The following is a 20,742-nucleotide window of genomic DNA, read 5'->3' on the forward strand; positions in this document are numbered from 1 at the left end:
AGAGACCTCGCCGGACTATATCCGGAGAGGTTGCCAATCGCGCCTCCACCAGCCAGCTCCAACGCCTGGCCCGGAAGCGGAAGCGAACACAAGGCGCGCACCGGACGCTCCTCTGACAGAGGATGCGGACAGGCTGTCTGCCACCAATTCCGAGGTGGTGAGTGCCATGAACCACAGGCATTGCCGGATAGTTCTTCGCGACGCTTGTTTCTCCCAAGAGGCATTAGATGCCTTCAATTCGGGAGATGCGTACCTCTGTGCCGCTCAAAATGGTTTAGCCAGAGCCACGGAGCAATATGTAAAAGACATACGGGTAAGAAAATTTTGGCAAATATATATATACCAGTAGCCCCCGAGACTTGAAACAGTTAGAGTAACTGATTTAAGGATCATTTGTTATGCAGGTTCTTACAGAGAAGAATACCGTACTGTCCCAGGACCTGAAAGAGTGCAAAGCCCAACTGGAGGCCGCACTAGCCGCGGTAGGGGAGCCTAAAGAGACCCCCTTTGGTAAGATATACTTCGAAAGATTAGTATTTTGCGAAGTGCGGCGTGGGTGTAAATCTGACAAATCATATTGCAGATGGCGCCGGACTCGATCCGGAGAGGCAACAACTCTTACGCCGGCTAAAGGCCGGTGAGAGTATGCTGACAAGGGTGAGGCGGGAGAAGAATGATCTTCAGGATGCCAGCTCCAAGATGGACATTGAACTTAAAGATGTTCGTGGCCAGCTGTCGGACTCCAATAAGGAGAATCAGCGGCTTCGACGCGGCATATTTAGTAAGTGCTTAAGCGAATCTTTGAAAGAAAAGAGTTCGGCGAGGAAGTCGACTAACAGAGTAATGTCTGTAGGTATGCTAACGGGTCGTCCTGCAGAGGAGATGCCCGGTTCTACAGGTGACCTTCTTCCCGAGCTCTCGCAACTGCACGAGCGAGTTCGGCAGGCGATGTGAGGCGTTGCCCAAGCCTTATGGCCTTCCCACTCTATGCCCGAGGGCCTTGGAGAGCTTTCGGAGAAGCTTAAGGGAGCTCGGCGGCGCTTCCGGTTGTGGAAGATATCGGCCTGCCGACAAGGCGCTAGGGAGGCCTGGGCCATGGTGAAGACGCGGTACATGAAGTCTGACCCGAACCACATGGCCGAGGTCAGACCTGTGGGGCCTGACGGGAAGGAGATCCCTGTAAGCTTAGTGTACGGCCAAGTAGAATTGGCCGCAAAGTATTCCCGGCAGGACTGTAAGTTAGACAGCCTGTTAGATGGTATTGAAGAGGAATACAATCAGTCAGAGTGACTATGTAATTTTTAATTGACATGTGTCATGCCTTCTAGCCGGATTATAGATCATTTGTCGTTGCCGACCTTTTCGCTTCAACCTCAGGACCTGACGGTCCGGAGTGTGTCCGAATACCCTACCGGTTATGTAAGAACCGGGGTATGCATGGAGACTAGGCGTAGGGGTCATTAGTGCTTTATCAGACAAGTGCCCAACTAGTTATGTTATATTACATGCTTAGTAAGAAACATCTTCCAGAGAGAATAGTTCCGTTAGGGGCTCCTTTCTCTGGGAGGCATGCCCTAAAGTGCATGTCCGGACTGCAAACGCAGGAAAATCATCTGGGGGCATATATATAAATAAGTAAAAAAGGTCATCTTTTAGTTCACCGACCGAATATTCCCTTAAGAACGCTAGCTTTCGGCTTCACCCAGTCTGAGGTACACATCCGGCTGATCCGGCAGTAACAATCGCAGAGGTGCTCCCTTTACCACCTAGCTGAACAATCGGGAACGTAGGGGTAAGCACAGGAGCCAGGCAACCCAGCTTGGCCAAAACTTAAGTCATATCGATGCATATAATGGTGAAGAAAAGGTACATGCGGAAGTTTGACACATGTGGTGGGCGTGAAGCCTGTGTAAATAAGCTTCTGTTAAAGAAGCCCCCAGGTTTAATGAGCGCGAGTAGCACGTCACTTGAGGAACCTTTAAGGGCTATAAAAGAAAAGAGGGGAAGGAGAGAAATGCAAGACAGAAAATGTAAAAAATGGACAGAGGAAGGAGACAAACACAGAGTCCGGCGCTAGGCATAGAATCTTCGGAGACGAGCCGCGTTCCATGGGTTCGGCTCGAGTCGGTTATCCGACGCATCTCGCAGGCGGTATGCTCCACCAGTCAGGACTTGGTCGATTATGAAGGGACCTTCCCACTTGGGCTTCAGCTTGTCCTTTTTCTTGTCCGGCACGCGTAGAACTAATTCGCCAACGTTGTAGTTTTTGGCCCGCACTTCTCTGCTTTGATATCTTCGAGCCTGCTGTTGATAGAATGCGGAACGGGTTTTTGCCACGTCATGCTCCTCCTCTAAGGAGTCCAAACTGTCCTGCCAATCGAGCTCGGCTTCCCTTTCTTCGTACATGCGCACTCGAGGTGAGTCATGAATTATGTCGCAGGGCAAGACTGCCTCTGCGCCGTACACCATAAAAAATGGTGTGTATCCGGTGGTGCGATTCGGCATGGTCCGCAGCCCCCAGAGTATGGAGTCAAGCTCCTCTACCCAGTGCGTGTTAGATTCCTTGAGGGACCGCACTAATCTAGGTTTGATGCCGCTCATGATGAGACCATTTGCGCGTTCGACCTGACCGTTAGTTTGTGGGTGATAGACGGAAGCATAATCGAGCTTGATGCCCATGTTTTTGCACCAGAGTTTTACCTCATCGGCTGTAAAGTTTGTGCTGTTATCGGTGATGATGCTGTGGGGGACGCCATAACGGTGTATGACCCCGGATATAAAGTCTATCACAGGTCCGGATTCAGCCGTCTTAACAGGCTTGGCTTCTATCCATTTGGTGAACTTATCCACCATGACCAGTAAGTATTTTTTCTTGTGGGTTCTGCCTTTAAGGGGTCCCACCATGTCAAGCCCCAGACCGCGAAATACCAAGTGATGGGGATAGTTTGGAGGGCGGTGGGTGGCATATGGCTTTGGTTTGCAAAAAGCTGGCAACCGGCGCATCGTTGGACCAAGTCCTGAGCGTCCGCCCGGGCCGTCGGCCAATAAAAGCCTGTACGGAAAGCCTTGCTTACAAGGGACCGGGCTGCGGCATGATGGCCACCGAGTCCGGCATGAATTTCAGCCAGCAGGTTCCGCCCTTCCTCTTCGGAGATGCACCTTTGAAGGACTCCGGTAGTGCTTTTCTTATAAAGTTCTCCCTCATGGACTTTATAGGCTTTAGATCACCGCACTATACAGCGTGCCTCGTTTTGGTCCTCTAGGAGTTTCTGCCTAGTAAGGTAGGCTAGGAATGGTTCTGTCCATGGGGCGATAACGGCCATTAGTACGTGGGCTGAGGTTGTGATTTCATTGGCAGAGCCTCCGATTATGTCAGATTGTTCGGCGTCAGACAGTGTGGTTGGGTCCGGGCTAATATTACCATGTTCCCCTTCCCATACTACGGATGGCTTGAACAGCCTTTCTAGGAAGATGTTGGGGGGTACCGCATCACGTTTTGCGCTGATGCGTGCCAGGACGTCTGCCGCCTCATTGTTTTCTCGGGCTATATGGTGAAATTCGAGCCCCTCAAACCGAGCTGACATTTTGAGGACGGCGTTGCGGTAAGCTGCCATTTTTGGATCCTTGGCATCGAAGTCTCCATTTATTTGGGATATCGCGAGGTTCGAATCCCCGCGCACCTCTAGGCATTGAATGCCCATGGATACTGCCATCCGGAGACCATGTAAAAGGGCCTCATATTCGGCTGCATTGTTGGAGTCCGTGTACATAATCTGGAGTACATATTGAACTGTGTCTCCTGTGGGGGACGTCAAAACGACGCCGGCCCCTAGTTCGGCCGTGGCTTGTTAGTTATGTCGAACGGGAGGAGCTCAATGGCCCATTTTGCAATCCGGCCCGTCGCGTCGCAGTTGTTTATAATATCGTTAAGTGGCACTTCCGAGGCTACTATTATTGAACACTCTTGAAAGTAGTGTCGCAGCTTCCAGGATGCCATAAATACCGCGTACGCAATCTTTTGATAACGCGGGTACCGTGACTTGCATGGAGTAAGGACAGTGGACACATAGTAGACCAGCTTTTGAAGGGGGAATTTGTGTCCGTCCGTTTCTCGTTCGACGACGAGCACTGTGCTTACGACCTGATCGGTTGCTGCAATGGTATAATAGCATTGCTTCGCCAATGTTTGGCGCGGCCAGGACTGGGTTTGTTGCCAAGATGGCTTTTATTTCCTCGAGTCCGGCCGTGGCGGCATCCGTCCACTCGAAGTGTTCGGTGCACCGAAGGAGGCGGTAGAGGGGTAGCGCCTTTTCTCCCAAACGGGAGATAAAGCGGCTTAGAGCCGCCACGCATCCGGTTAATTTGTGGATTTGTTTGAGGTCCTTTGGGATATCCAATTGTGACAAAGCTCGGATCTTGGCTAGATTTGCTTCGATTCCTCTACCGGATACAATGAAGCCCAAGAGCTTTCCGGCTGGAACGCCGAAAACGCATTTTTCCAAATTTAGCTTGATGTCATATGCTCGGAGATTGTCAAATGTAAGCCTCAAGTCGTCTACTAGAGATTTGACATGTCTTGTTTTTACGACCACATCATCCACATATGCCTCTACTGTTTTGCCGATCTGGTTTGCCAGACATGTCTGAATCATGCGCTGATATGTTGCGCTGGCGTTTTTGAGCCCGAAAGGCTTTGTGTTGAAGCAGAATGGGCCGTATGGGGTGATGAATGCCGTTGCGACTTGGTCTGACTCGGCCATCTTGATTTGATGGTAACCGGAGTATGCGTCGAGGAAGCACAACAAATCGTGTCCTGCAGTGGCGTCGATAATTTGATCGATGCGGGGGAGGGGGAAGGGATCCTTTGGGCAAGCCTTGTTAAGGTCTTTGAAGTCAACGCACAGGCGCCAGGATTTGTCCTTCTTTGGTACCATCACCAAGTTTGCTAGCCAGTCCAGATGTTTTATATCTCTGATGAATCCGGCCTCCAATAGTTTGGCTAGCTCCTCTCCCAATGCCTGTCTCTTGGGCTCAGAGAAATGCCGAAGGGCTTGTTTGACAGGTTTGAATCCTTTTAGGATATTTAAGCTGTGTTCGGCCAGTCTGCGTGGGATTCCTGGCATGTCTGGAGGGTGCCAGGCAAAAATGTCCCAGTTCTCCCGTAGGAATTCTCGCAGTGCGGCGTCTACATCGGGGTTTAATTGTGCCCCGATGGAAGCTATTTTATTAGGGTCCATTGGATGGACCTGGAAGTTGACTATTTCATCCGCTGGTTTAAAGGAGGTGGACTTGGATCTTTTGTCGAGTATCACATCGTCCCTGTTTACCGTGGAGCGCAGCGTAATCAGTTCCTCAGCCACTAGGGCTTCGGACAGTGCCTCAAGGGCCAATGCGGCTGTCTTGTTTTCGGCGCGGAGTGCTATGTCCGGATCACTAGCAAGAGTGATGATTCCGTTCGACCCGGGCATCTTGAGCTTCATGTACCCGTAACGGGGTATTGCTTGGAAGATTGTAAACGCTTCCCGCCCTAGCAGAGCATGATAACCGCTGCTGAACGGAGCCACATGGAATGTGATCTCTTCGGACCTGTAATTATCCGGCGTGCCGAACACCACATATAGTGTGATTTTTCCTGTGCAGCGCGCTTCCTGACTGGGGATTATTCCTCTAAAGGTTGTGCTGCTTTTCTCAATGTGGTTCCAGGCTATTTCCATTTTTTGAAGGGTTTCCTCGTAAATGAGGTTCAATCCGCTGCCTCCGTCCATGAGTACCTTGGTGAGGCGAAAGCCGTCCACTATAGGACTGAGTACCAATGCGGCTGGTGCTCGAGCTGTTCGGAATTTAGGTTCGTCACTGGCATTAAAAGTAATAGCCGTGTCACTCCATGGGTTTATTGTTGCTACTTGATAGACTTCGGCGAGGCTGCGGAGTGTTCTTTTTCCCATATTGTTTGATGCGAAAGTCTCGAAGACTGTTAAGACTATACTGGAGTCCCTGAGGTGGCTTTCTGCGGCCTCCGGAATTAGGAGATCTTCGCCCCTTTTGGCCACCTGCCAGAGTATCCAACATGCTCTAAGGCTATGAGTTGGTGTGGCGTCCTCTGTACTATGAATTTTACAGGGTCCATTAAGCCATCCCTCCAGTACGGTTCCATGCCCTGTAGAGGGTTTTGGTTTTTTGGTTTTTAACCCGGGTGTTTGATGATGCACCCTTTTATTTCGGACAAGGTTTCTATTCAGGGCCGGATTGTCCCAAAATTTAGTTTCGGTTTTCCGGGTGCTTTCCATCGCACAGTACTTTTGTACTATGGACGCCAAGTCAGCGAAGTGTGTAAGATTACGACGACTTTGTGGCGTTGAGGATTCCCTTGTCCGTGCAATTATTGCAGAAGATTGAGATTGCGTCTTCCTCGCGGCAGTCCTTTATCCTGTTCATAACCAGGAGGAACCTCGCCCAGTAATGATGTACTGTTTCTTCGGGCTTTTGCCTAATTTGGGATAGATCGGTTATGTTCGGGTGGGTGGGTGGTATTAAATCCGGAACTTCACCCAATCTAAGACTCAGAGGCCAAGGAGTTTCCGAACTTTGAAGTTTGGATTCTTGGATGTTGTCCAGTGAATCTAGCCCGTTGCCTGATTCTAAGTTCAGGTCTTGAGTTACATCCTCCCCTCCGCGGGTATCCGGCTAGGAGGGATCAGGAATCCGGACGTAGCTAGCCCTTAAGATAGATGAAGAGTCGCCGCACTGTGCCTCTACCACGGCAACGTGATGGGTGACTTGGGGAGAATTAATTTCTCTTAGATCGGGTTTAAGCCCAACCTGGTCATAATCCGTAGTGACCCCCAAGGCGGCGATGTGATCCAAGAGCTCGTTTACGGAAGAGAGCTCCATTGGATCTAACTGCTCGACGAGTTCCGAGCTGACGTGAAGATTGCTTTTGATGATCCGAGAGGTCACCGTCGGCGCAACGGCCGAACAGGCGATCATGAGAAAACCGCCTAGCCGGAGAGTTTGGCCGACAGCCAAGGCTCCCTTAGTAACGGCGCCGTCTTTAAAGACGGGAAGAGGCATCCTTCCTGATTGCGACGGCACAGAGGAACTCTCAATGAAAGCACCAATGTCGGTGTCAAAACCGGCGGATCTCGGGTAGGAGGTCCCGAACTGTGCGTCTAGGCCGGATGGTAACAGGAGGCAAGGAACACGATGTTTTACCCAGGTTCGGGCCCTCTTGATGGAGGTAAAACCCTACGTCCTGCTTGATTAATATTGATGATATGGGTATTACAAGAGTAGATCTACCACGAGATCAAGGAGGCTAAACCCTAGAAGCTAGCCTATGGTGTGATTGTTGTATGATGAAGTCGTCCTACGGACTAAAACCCTCCGGTTTATATAGACACCGGAGAGGGTTAGGGTTACACAAAGTCGGTTACAATGGTAGGAGATCTTGAATATCCGCATCGCCAAGCTTTCCTTCCACGCCAAGGAAAGTCCCATCCGGACACGGGACGAAGTCTTCAATCTTGTATCTTCATAGTCCTGGAGTCCGGCTGAAGGTATAGTCCGGCTACCCGAACACCCCCTAATCCAGGACTCCCTCAGGTATCAATAAACCCATCCACATCGTCACGATGTGGTTCCTCTACACTGCCCTCAAAAGGGATAAAACAAATCCGACAAAAGTCACGAAGTGACATCTCCTTATGCTCATCATATAAATAAAATTCCACCAAAGGTGGTGAGCTCCTAGCATGGAAATGAAAGTTTTACACAAAGATATTGGTGAGTAAGAGATACTGTTTGCGTTGGTCATGGAGGAAGGCGGTGAGGCCTGCATTCTCAGCCAATTCATAGAAATCATTATAAATCCCGGCTGCTCTCAAGAAATTATCACAAGGCCATTCACACGGCCGAACTTCCGTGGTGCGAGGGAGATTATATTTGGGCCTCTTATCCTCCTCACTTTGCTTATCCTTCGAGCTTCGGCTCGATGAGCCCCTAAAAAATATCTTCATATTTTTCTGAAAATATCTGAATTTTTTAGTAATTTCAAAATAAAAGTGAACCAAACTCAACAAAATTGATAGCAACTACTCCTACAAGTGTCTAGAGGCGATATCATGCATCAAAACTACTTTTGACCACATAAATTTGACATGCAAGCTCAAGAACAGGGTCACCTAAGCAGCAAAAATTTGCAATGAATAAAGCACTAGAACAAAAACTAATTGGACAAATAGAGGAGTCACATACCAAAGAACAATCCCCCAAAGCAGTTTTATGAATGGAGCTTTGAGCAAGGAGATCTAAAATGGCAGCAAGATGAGCTTGGACTCGGGTTTGAGCTGGCTAGTGATGTTTTGGGAGGAAGAAGGAGTGTGTGGTAGCTGGAATAAGTGGAGGGGAGCCACCATGGGCCCACGAGGCAGGGGCGCGCCCTGGACCCTCGTGGCCAGGTGCTTGCTCCCCCTGCTGTGTTCTCAGTGCCAGATATTCTCAAATATTCCAGAAAAATCATATTCAAATTTCAGGGCTTTTGGAGAACTTTTATTTTCAGGGTATTTTTTATTGCATGGATAATTCAGAAAACAGACAGAAAAATACTATTTTTGCTTTATTTAATATAAATAACAGAAAGTAAAAAGAGGGTACAGAGAGTTGTGTTTTATAAATTCATCCATCTCATGCTCATCAAAAGGAATCCACTAACAAGGTTGATCAGGTCTTGTTAACAAACTCATTCCGAATAACATGGAACCGGAGAATTTTCGAATAACACTAGGTTACCTCAGCGGGGATATGCATGTCCCCAACAATAAGAATATCATATTTCTTCTTGACAGTAGGAAGAGGAAATTCAAAACTTCCAATAATAATCGATGGAATTTTCCCAATAGAGTTTATACTATGAACTTGAGGTTGTTTCCTCGGAAAGTGTACCGTATGCTCATTGCCATTAACATGAAAAGTGACATTGCCTTTGTTGCAATCAATAACAGCCCCTGCAGTATTCAAAAAGGGTCTTCCCAGAATAATAGACATACTATCGTCCTCGGGAATATCAAGAATAACAAAATCCGTTAAAATAGTAACATTTGCAACCGCAACAGGCACATCCTCACAAATACCGACAGGTATAGCAGTTGATTTATCAGCCATTTGCAAAGATATTTCAGTAAGTGTCAACTTATTCAAATCAAGTCTACGATATAAAGAGAGAGGCATAACACTAACACCGGCTCCAAGATCACATAAAGCAGTTTTAACATACTTTCTTTTAATGGAGCATGGTATAGTTGGTACTCCTGGATCTCCAAGTTTCTTTGGTATTCCACCTTTAAAAGTATAATTAGAAAGCATGGTGGAAATTTCAGCTTCCGATATCTTTCTCTTATTAGTAACAATATCCTTCATATATTTAGCATAAGGATTCATGTTAAGCATATCAGTCAAACGCATACGCAAGCAGATAGGTCTAATCATTTCAGCAAAGCGCTCAAAATCCTCATCATCCTTTTTCTTGGATGGTTTAGGAGGAAAAGTCATGGGTTTCTAAACCCATGGTTCTCTTTCCTTAATGTGCTTCCTAGCAATAAAGTCTCTCTTATCATAACGTTGATTCTTTGATTGTGGGTTATCAAGATCAATAGCAGGTTCAATCTCTACATCATTATCATTGCTAGGTTGAGCATCAACATGAACATCATCATTAACATTATTACTAGGTTCATCTTCATTACCAGATTGTGTTTCAGCATCAGAAATAGAAATATCATTGAGATTCTCAGGTGTGTCATCAACAGGTTCACTAGAAGCATGCAAAGTCCTATCATTTTTATTTCTCTTCCTTTTAGAAGGACTAGGTGGATCGATATTATTTTTCTGAGAATCCTGCTCAATTCTCTTAGGGTGGCCCTCGGGATACAAAGGTTCCTGAGTCATTTTACCACCTATAGTCATAACTCTAACAGCATTGTAATTTTTCGTACTATTTAATTCACTGAGCAAATCATTCTGAGCTTTAAGTACTTGTTCTACTTGAGGGGTAACCATAGAAGCATGTTAACTAATAGGTTTTAGTTCACCTTTAACATTAGCCATATAATCACTCAAGTGTTCAATCATATAAGCATTATGTTTCAATTGTCTACCAACATAAGCATTAAAATCTTCTTGCTTAACCATAAAGTTATCAAACTCATCTAAGCATTGGCTAGCAAACTTAGTAGGAGGGATTTCAGCTTTATCATATCTATAGAGAGAATTTACCTTTACTACCTATGTCAGGTTATCAAGACCATGTATTTCTTCAATAGGCGGTAAATTAAGACCATGTATTTCTTCAATAGGAGGTAAATTCTTAACATCTTCAACTTTAATACATTTTTCTTTCATAGATTTCTTTGCCTATTGCATATCTTCAGGACTGAGAAATAGAATACCCCTTTTCTGCGGAGTTGGCTTAGGAGTTGGTTCAGGAAGTGTCCAATTATTTTCATTGGTCAACATATTATTCAATAGAATTTTAGCTTCATCTGGTGTTCTTTCCCTGAAAACACAACCAGCACAACTATCCAGGTGGTCTCTGGAAGCATCGGTTAATCCATTATAAAAGATATCAAGTATTTCATTTTTCTTAAGATGATGATCAGGCAAAGCATTAAGTAATTGGAGAAGCCTCCTCCAAGCTTGTGGGAGACTCTCTTCTTCAATTTGCACAAAAATATATATTTCCCTTAAAGCAGCTTGTTTCTTATGAGCGGGGAAATATTTAGCAGAGAAGTAATAAATCATATCCTGGGGACTACGCACACAACCAGGATCAAGAGAATTAAACCATGTCTTAGCATCACCCTTTAATGAGAACGGAAATAATTTAAGGATATAATAATAGCGAGTTTTCTCATCATTAGTGAATAGGGTGGCTATATCATTTAATTTAGTAAGATGTGCCACAACAGTTTCAGATTCATAGCCATAGAAAGGATCAGATTCAACCAAAGTAATTATATCAGGGTCGACAGAGAATTCATAATCCTTATCAGTAACAAAGATATGTGAAGTAGCATAAGCAAGATCATATTTCATTCTAGCATTCAAAGTTTTTTGTTTCAGCTTAGCTAAAAGCTTCTTAAGATCACTCCTATCATTGCAAGCAAGAAAGTCTCTAGCAGTTTCTTCATCCATAACATAACCTTCAGGAACAATAGGAAATTCATATCTAGGGGGAGAATCTTCATCATGACTTCCATCAATATTATCAGTTTCAATAATTTCATTCTCTCTAGCCCTAGCAAGTTGTTCATCAAGAAATTCACCTAGTGGCACAGTAGTATCAAGCATAGAAGTAGTTTCATCATAAGTATCATGCATAGCAGAAGTGGCATCATCAATAACATGCGACATATCAGAATTAATAGCAGAAGCAGGTTTAGGTGTCGCAAGCTTACTCAAAACAGAAGGTGAATCAAGTGCAGAGCTAGATGGCAGTTGCTTACCTCCCCTCGTAGTTGAGGGATAAATCTTTGTTCTTGGATCTTTCAAGTTCTTCATAATGATAAGCAGATATAAATCCTAAGTGACTCAAAGAATAGAGCTATGCTCCCCGGCAATGGCGCCAGAAAATAGTCTTGATAACCCACAAGTATACGAGATCACAACAGTTTTCGAGGGTAGAGTATTCAACCCAAATTTATTGATTCGACACAAGGGGAGCCAAAGAATATTCTCGAGTATTAGCAGCTGAGTTGTCAATTCAACCACACCTGGAAACTTAATATCTGCAGCAAGGTATTTAGTAGCAAAGTAATATGATAGTAGTGGTAACGATAGCAAAAGTAACGATAGTAAAAGTAGTATTTTGGTGTTTTATAGTGATGATAACAATAGCAACGGAAAAGTAAATAAGCGAAGAACAATATATGGAAAGCTCATAGGCAATGGATCGGTGATAGAGAATTATGCCGGATGCAGTTCATCATGTAACAGTCATAACATAGGGTGACACGGAACTAGCTCCAATTCATCAATGTAATGTAGGCATGTATTCCGAATATAGTCATACGTGCTTATGGAAAAGAACTTGCATGACATCTTTTGTTCTACCCTCCCGTGGCAGTGGGTTCCTATTGGAAACTAAGGGATATTAAGGCCTCCTTTTAATAGAGTACCGGACCAAAGCATTAACACATAGTGAATACATGAACTCCTCAAACTGCGGTCATCACCGGGAGTGGTCCCGATTATTGTCACTTCGGGGTTGCCGGATCATAACACATAGTAGGTGACTATAGATTTGCAAGATAGGATTAAGAACTCTCATATATTGTTGAAAACATAATAGGTTCAGATCTGAAATCATGGCACTCGGGCCCTAGTGACAAGCATTAAGCATAGCAAAGTCATAGCAACATCAATCTCGGAACATGGTGGATACTAGGGATCAAACCCTAACAAAACTAACTCGATTACATGATAAATCTCATCCAAGTCATCACCGTCCAGCAAGCCTACGATGGAATTACTCACACACGGTGGTGAGTATCATGAAATTGATGATTGAGGAAGGTTGATGATGATGATGGCGACGGATTCCCCTCTCCGGAGCCCCGAACGGACTCTAGATCAGCCCTCCCGGGAGAGTTTAGGGCTTGGCGGCGGCTCCATATCGTAAAACGCGATGAATCCTTCTCCTTGATTTTTTTCTCCCTGAAAGTGAATATATGGAGTCAAGGTTGAGGTCGGTGGAGCGTCAGGGGGCCCACGATGCAAGGGGCGCGCCCAGGAGAGTAGGGCACGCCCCCACCCTCGTGGACAGGTGGAGGCCCCCTAACGTGGATTCTTCTTCCAGTATTTTTTATATATTCCAAAATAATTCTCCGTTGATTTTCAGGTAATTCCGAGAACTTTTATTTCTGCACAAAAATAACACCATGGCAATTCTGCTGAAAACAGCGTCAGTCCGGGTTAGTTCCATTCAAATCATGCAAGTTAGAGTCCAAAACAAGGGCAAAAGTGTTTGAAAAAGTAGATACGACGGAGACGTATCAGACGGCAAGGCAAGCCACGTGGCAGCAACCTAGGGGGCACCTGGGCTGGCCTATTTGGGCACTTTGCCGTCTGCAGGCAGACTACAAAGCACACCGTTAACCCCTTAACGGACCTAACCCTAAACTCTGTCGTCCATGCCCTTTGTCATTTGCTGGCGGACGGCAAAGTCCTTTGCAACTTTGCCGTAGTTCGTTCAGCCGGATGTGCTGGCAAAGGCCTTTGCTGTCTGCCAGGCATGCCTTTGCCGTCAGCCATGGCAGACGGCAAAGTGCATGATTCCTTAGTGTTGATGTGTTCCAGGTGCTAGCCCTGCCCCTCTATTTATATGTTGAGCCCTGGGGTCGAAACTTGGAGTAAAAGCCTCCTCAAAGTCGGTTTTGCCCGCAAGGAAGAGTCCTCCTCGGACTTCCAGGACCAGATGCCACAGTCCTTGGCGTCTGGCCAAGACGCCATGGGCCTCGGCGTCTGGCCCAGGGCCAGACGCCAGGGTCTCCGGTGTTTGGCCCCCTTGCCTCTGCAAAACTCCTTTTACACCAACCTAAAGCCCCGTGGGCTTCACCCCTTAGCCGAACCATATCATCCTATATATCAATCTTTACCCCCGGACCATTCCGGAGCTCCTCGTCATGTTCGTGATCTCATCCGAGACTCCGAACAACATTTAGTCACCAACATACATAACTCATATAGTACTATATCATCAATGAATGTTAAGCGTGCGGACCCTACGGGTTCGAGAACTATGTAGACATGACCGAGACACCTCTCTAGTTAATAACCAATAGCGGAACCTGGATGACCATATTGGCTCCTACATATTCTATGAAGATCTTTATCGGTCGAACCTTATGACAACATACGTAATTCCCTTTGTTCATCGGTATGTTACTTGCCCGAGCTTCGATCATCGGTATCTTCATACCTAGTTCAATCTCGTTACCAGCAAGTCTCTTTACTCGTTCCATAATACATCGCCTCGTGACTAACTCCTTAGTCGTTTGCTTGAAAGCTTATGATGTGTATTACCGAGAGGGCCCAAAGATACCTCTCCGATACTCTGAGTGACAAATCCTAATCTCGATTCATGCCAACCCAACAAAACACCTTCAGAGATACCTGTAGAGCATCTTTATAATCACCCAGTTATGTTGTGAAGTTTGATAGCACACAAGGTATTCCTCCAGTATTCGGGAGTTGCATGATCTCATAGTCGAAGGAATATGTATTTGACATAAAGAAAGCAATAGCAATAAAATTGAACGATCATAATGCTAAGCTAACGAATGTGTCTTGTCCATCACATCATTCTCCTAGTGATGTGACCCTGTTATCAAATGACAACTCATGTCCATGGTTAGGAAACCTTAACCATATTTTATCAACGAGCTAGTCAAGTGGAGGCTCACTAGGGACATAGTGTTTGTCTATATATTCACACATGTATTTAGGTTTCCGACCAATACAATTCTAGCATGAATAATAAACATTTAGCATGAATAAGGAAATATAAAATAACAACTTTATTATTTTCTCTAGGGCATATTTCCTTCAAAATAGAGTTAGGGTTGGTTTATGACCCCTCCTCCAAGGGGTCACGAAATCCCCCCCCTATTCCTCCATATATACAGCCCTTAGGGCGTCATTTAGAGGGTTTTGTTTAGATTAAAGTTCACCATAACCGCAACTTCGCGTACTTCGTTTGTGTTCAATGACCAGACAAAGACGTCACAAAACCCCACTTTGATCAATAAAGCTTTCCTCTTAAATTCACAATATCCAAATTGCAATCTTGGTTTCTTACTTATTTTTTGTTTGCCTGCAGGAAATAGACCCTCGTGGTCAGGCTGATCATGTTCCGCGCGTGTTCAATAACCTCTCGGAGTTGGTTTAGTGATTGCTAAGGTGCGTGATGTCCTCGCATGTTTGTAGTCGGGTCGTCAAAGTCTACTCCACCAAAAGGATAACCACCATATCATCGAAAGACAGGACACCTTTGCCTCTATCATACACATTGTGGCATGAGTAGTAACCTGAATAGAGGGTACATGAAAGAACAATATCACAAAGGTCTCTCATCAAGTGCCCCAAGCAACTGGAAGGATGCGTTCAAACCATTGACATTGTTGCGTTTAGTGAGTTATTAATGTTTAAAGATATAAACAAAGGAGGAAACAAAATGTAACTAGCGTGATGATCAAACAAAGAGTGTAGGGCACGAATGTCGTATGCATGTACAAAATAGGGTGCCAGCAACAACGGTTCAGGAACCCTTCTAAACAAATTGTTGGTTACCCATCAATTAACTTTTTAGGATACTTGTCCATTAATTGACGGGAGCAACAACATTACTACTCCGGCAAGAACCACCAAATCATCCAAAATCCTTGTTGTCGGAGGAAAATTGTTTAGCACACTGCACACTTGTAGTGAGGCAGGTGGATCTCACTAAATCTACAAATAAGCTTTGCATCCAACAGAACTATGGTGTTGTTGATTTTGACTGTAAAAATAGATTCTACCAGAATCCTATTCTCTCTAAATAAGTATGAAACTAACATATAATAACTCAATGGTAAAAATCAGATATGCAACACAAAACCAATATCCCTTGCCATGGAGGACGTCTAGCATATTTGCAGCATGAGGGGAACCTAACAAAATATAGGAATAAGCTCAAGTTTAGATGAGATCATGAGGCTAACAATGGGGAAGCTCGGCCAAAAAGAACAACGGGGAAGCTCTGTGACCGACCTCCTTTCCATGAAGAGGACGCAAGAATATCTATGATACGCCTCCATATTCTCCCTCATCTCCTTCCTTAACCACCATATCCACTATTCCATGTGCTCCTCGCCGACCCGGCCAAGCTGCGGCGACACTGGTGAATCGCACTGCTCGGTCCTCCTCCGCTTCGTTGGTCGTCACAGCTGGACTCGGTTGACAATGATGATGGCTTTCTTGCCAAGCTCCAATGCACCTATGACTCGTTCCCCTCCCACGTCTGAAATCCCACCTAAGAAGTAGCAGTCACCCGAGCACTAGTGAATAGCAACAACAACTATGGCCAACAACATCGCTCCCCTCGCCGGCCTGTCATGCAGCCTCAACAACAAATTTTGTCTGATTCCTCAACGTTAGACGACATGGAAAGGAACATGTCGTCGCCCCTACAATGCCCTTCCATGCCATCTAAAGCCACCGCCAGAGCAATATTGTGCCTCCATCAGCCGCATGTGTCCTCTCCACGAGGAAAAACAGATTGAAATAGTGAGGAAACAAATATGATAAGAACAACTCATTAGGACTTCTGGTTTAGGCAGTAATAACACCATAGAAATCTACCTATCAAACAACTATGATGTCCTGTCTAGCCTAGCGGTGATGATCTATCCATTGGCGGCCGGGCGAATGAGTGGCTGTCTTGTGGCTCTTGGCGACTGCCGTTGGTACTGATTGGTGTAGATAGTTGTGCCGCGACAGTAGATAAGGAGACGGAGAGATGAAGATGTATGGGTTAAGAGAGGAGCAGAAATGCCGCTGGTGGTGGGTTTTTATTCGTTTTTATTGTGTGAGAATATGGAGTAACTGTGGTTCATGGAAGACAAAAGCCGCTAGGCTCAATTAATAGTTATGCGTGAAAGAGTGGTCGCTCCGGTGACCAGGGAACAGCTATGCGCGGAAGAAAGGAATATTACATCACAAAATTAGTTGATTTCTGGCTAAGAGTTGTTGATGTGGATATTGATGAGGTGGATAGGCTGCATGTCAAGAGAAATAAGGTAGTGTGAGGTTCCTATTTAAATATAGTAGATTGCCGAAAATATATTGATATAGTTAGTCATGATATTGTTGGGGAACATGGTAATTCAAAAACTTTCCGACGATCACGCAAGATCTATCAAGGAGATGCATCCAACCGATCTATCAAGGTTGATGTAGTCGAACATCTTCAGATCCAACCGATCTAAGTACCGAATGTACGGTACCTCCGTGTTTAGCACATGTTTAGCATGATGACGTCCCTCGAGCTCTTGATCCAGTTGAGGACGATGGAGAGTTCCGTCAGCACGATGGCATGGCGACAGTGATGATGAAGTTACAGGCGCAGGGCTTCGCCTAAGCACTACGACAATATGACCGAGGTGTGTAACTGTGGAGGGGGGCACCGCACACGGCTAAGACAAATCTTTGAGTGCCTTTGGGGTGCCCCCTGCCCACGTATATAAAGGAGGGAGGGAGGGAGGTGGGCCCTCATAGGGGCGCGTCAAGTGTAGGGAGTCCTAATAGGACTCCCAAGTCCTAGTAGGATTCCCTTTTCCTTTTCAGAGTGGGAAGGAAGGAAAGAAGGGAGAGGGAGAAGGAAAAGGGGGGCGCCCCCACCCCTTGTCCAATTCGGTTTGGGCAGGGGGGAGGCGCGCGCCACCTCATGGCCCTTCTTCCCTCTCTCCACTAAAGCCCAATAAGGCCCATTAAATTCCCCGCGAATTCCCATAACCCTCCGGTACTCTGAAAAATACTCGAATCACTAGGAACCATTCCGATGTCTGAATATAGCCTTCCAATATATGAATCTTTACCTCTCGACCATTTCGAGACTCCTCGTCATGTCCATGATCTCATTCAGGACTCCGAACAAACTTCGGTCATCAAATCACATAACTCATAATACAAATCATCATCGAATGTTAAGCGTGCGGACCCTACGGGTTTGAGAACTATGTAGACATGACCGATACACATCTTCGGTCAATAAACAATAGCGGAACCTGGATGCTCATATTGGTTCCTACATATTCTACAAAGATCTTTATCGGTCAAACCGCATAACAACATACGTCATTCCCTTTGTCATCGGCATGTTAATTGCCCGAGATTCGATCATCGGTATCACCATACCTAGTCTCGTTACTGGCAAGTCTCTTTACTCGTTCCGTAATGCATCATCCTGTAACTAACTCATTAGTCACATTGCTTGCAAGGCTTATAGTGATGTGCATTACCGAGAGGGCCTAGAGATACCTCTCCGATACACGGAGTGAAAAATCCTAATCTTGATCTATGCCAACTCAACAAACACCATCGAAGACACCTATAGAGCATCTTTATAATCACCCAATTACGTTGTGACGTTTGATAGCACACAAGGTATTCCTCCGGTATTCGGGAGTTGCATAATCTCATAGTCAGAGGAATATGTATAAGTCATGAAGAAAGCAATAGCAATAAAACTATACGATCATTATGCTAATCTAATAGATGGGTCTTGTCCATCACATCATTCTCTAATGATGTGATCCCGTTCATCAAATGACAACACATGTCTATGGTTAGGAAACTTAACCATCTTTGATTAACGAGCTAGTCAAGTAGAGGCATACTAGGAATACTCCGTTTTGTCTATGTATTCACACATGTACTAAGTTTCCGGTTAATACAATTCTAGCATGAATAATAAACATTTATCATGATATAAGGAAATATAAATAACAACTTTATTCTTGCCTCTAGGGAATATTTCCTTCAATCTCCCACTTTCACTAGAGTCAATAATCTAATTCACATCGTCATGTGATTTAACACCAATAGTTCACATCTTTATGTGATTAGTTCACATCTCCATGTGAATAATACCCAAAGGGTTTACTAGAGTCAATAATCTAGTCCACATCGCTATGTGATTAACACCCAAAGATTGATCATGTTTTTCTTGTGAGAGAAGTTTAGTCAATGGGTCTGCCACATTCAAAGCCGTATGTATTTTTCAAATTTTCTATGTCTACAATGCTCTGCATGGAGCTACTCTAGCTAATCGCTCCCACTTTCAATGTGTATCCAGATTGAGACTTAGAGTCATCTGGATCAGTGTCAAAGCTTGCATCGACGTAACCCTTTACGACAAACTTTTTGTCACTTCCATAACCGAGAAACATGTCCTTGTTCCGCTAAGGATAATTTTGACTGTTGTCTAGTGATCCACTCCTGGATCACTATTGTACCCTCTTGCCAAACTCATGGTGAGGTACACAATAGGTCTGGTACACAGCATAGCATACTTTATAGAACCTATGACTAAGGCATAGGGAATGACTTTTCATTCTCTTTCTATTTTTTGCCATGGTCGGGTTTTGAGTCTTTACTCAACTTCACACTTTACAACTCAGGCAAGAACTCCTTCTTTGAATGATCCATTTTGAACTCCTTCAAAGTCATATCAAGGCATTTACTCATCGAAAGTCTTATCAAGCGTCTTGATCTATCTTTATAGATCTTGATGCCCAATATGTAAGTAGCTTCACGGAGGTATTTTATTGATAAAATATTATTCAATTATCCTTTTATGCTATCCAGAAATTCTGTATTATTTCCAATCAACAATATGTCATCCATATATAATATCAGAAATGCTACATAGCTCCCACTCACTTTCTTGTAAATACAGGCTTCTCCAAAAGTCTGTATAAAACCATATGCTTTGATGACACTATCAAAGCATACATTCCAACTCCGAGATGCTTGCACCAGTCCATAAATGGATCACTGGAGCTTACACACTTTGTTAGCACCTTTAGGATCGACAAAACCTTCTGGTTGCATTATATACAAGTCTTCTTTAAGATGTCCATTAAGGAATGCAGTTTTGACATCCATTTGCCAAATTTCATAATCATAAAATGCAGCAATTGCTAACATGATTCGGACAGACTTAAGCATCGCTACGGGTGAGAAGGTCTCATCGTAGTCAACTCCTTGAACTTGTCGAAAACCTTTTGCAACAAGTCGAGCTTTATAGACAGTAACATTACCGTCAGCGTCAGTCTTTTTCTTGAAGATCCATTTATTCTCTATGGCTTGCCGATCATCGGGCAAGTCAACCAAAGTCCACACTTTGTTCGCATACATGGATCCCATCTCAGGTTTCATGGCCTCAAGCCATTTCGCGAAATCTGGGCTCATCATCGCTTCCTCATAGTTTGTAGGTTCGTCATGGTCAAGTAACATGACCTCCAGAACAGGATTACCGTACCACTCTGATGCGAACCTTACTCTGGTTGACCTACGAGGTTCGGTAGTAACTTGATCTGAAGTTTCATTATCATCATCATTAGCTTCCTCACTAATTGGTGTAGTAATCACTGGAACTGATTTATGTGATGAACTACTTTCCAATTCGGGAGAACGTACAATTACCTCATCAAGACTTTCCTCCCACTCACTTCTTTCAAGAGAAACTCCTTCTCTAGAAAGGATCCATTTTTAGCAACGAATATCTTGCCTTTGGATCTGTGATAGAAGGTGTACCCAACAGTCTCCTTTGGGTGTCCTATGAAGACACATTTCTTCGATTTGGGTTCGAGCTTATCAGGTTGAAGATTTTTCACATAAGCATCGCAACCTCAAACTTTAAAGAAATGGTAGCTTAGGTTTCTTGCCAAACCATAGTTCATACGGTGTCGTCTCAACGGATTTAGATGGTGCCCTATTTAACATGAATGCAGCTGTCTCTAATGCATAACCCCAAAACGATACTGGTAAATCGGTAAGAGACATCATAGATTGCACCATATCTAATAAAGTACGGTTACGACGTTCGGACACACCATTACGCTGTGGTGTTCCGGGTGGCATGAGTTGTGAAACTATTCCACATTGTTTTTAAATGAAGACCAAACTCGTAACTCAAATGTTTGCCTC

This window comes from Triticum urartu, chromosome 1A, assembly GCF_056163025.1.
Source record: "Triticum urartu cultivar PI428250 chromosome 1A, HENAU_Tu73, whole genome shotgun sequence".
Classification (NCBI taxonomy): domain Eukaryota; kingdom Viridiplantae; phylum Streptophyta; class Magnoliopsida; order Poales; family Poaceae; genus Triticum; species Triticum urartu.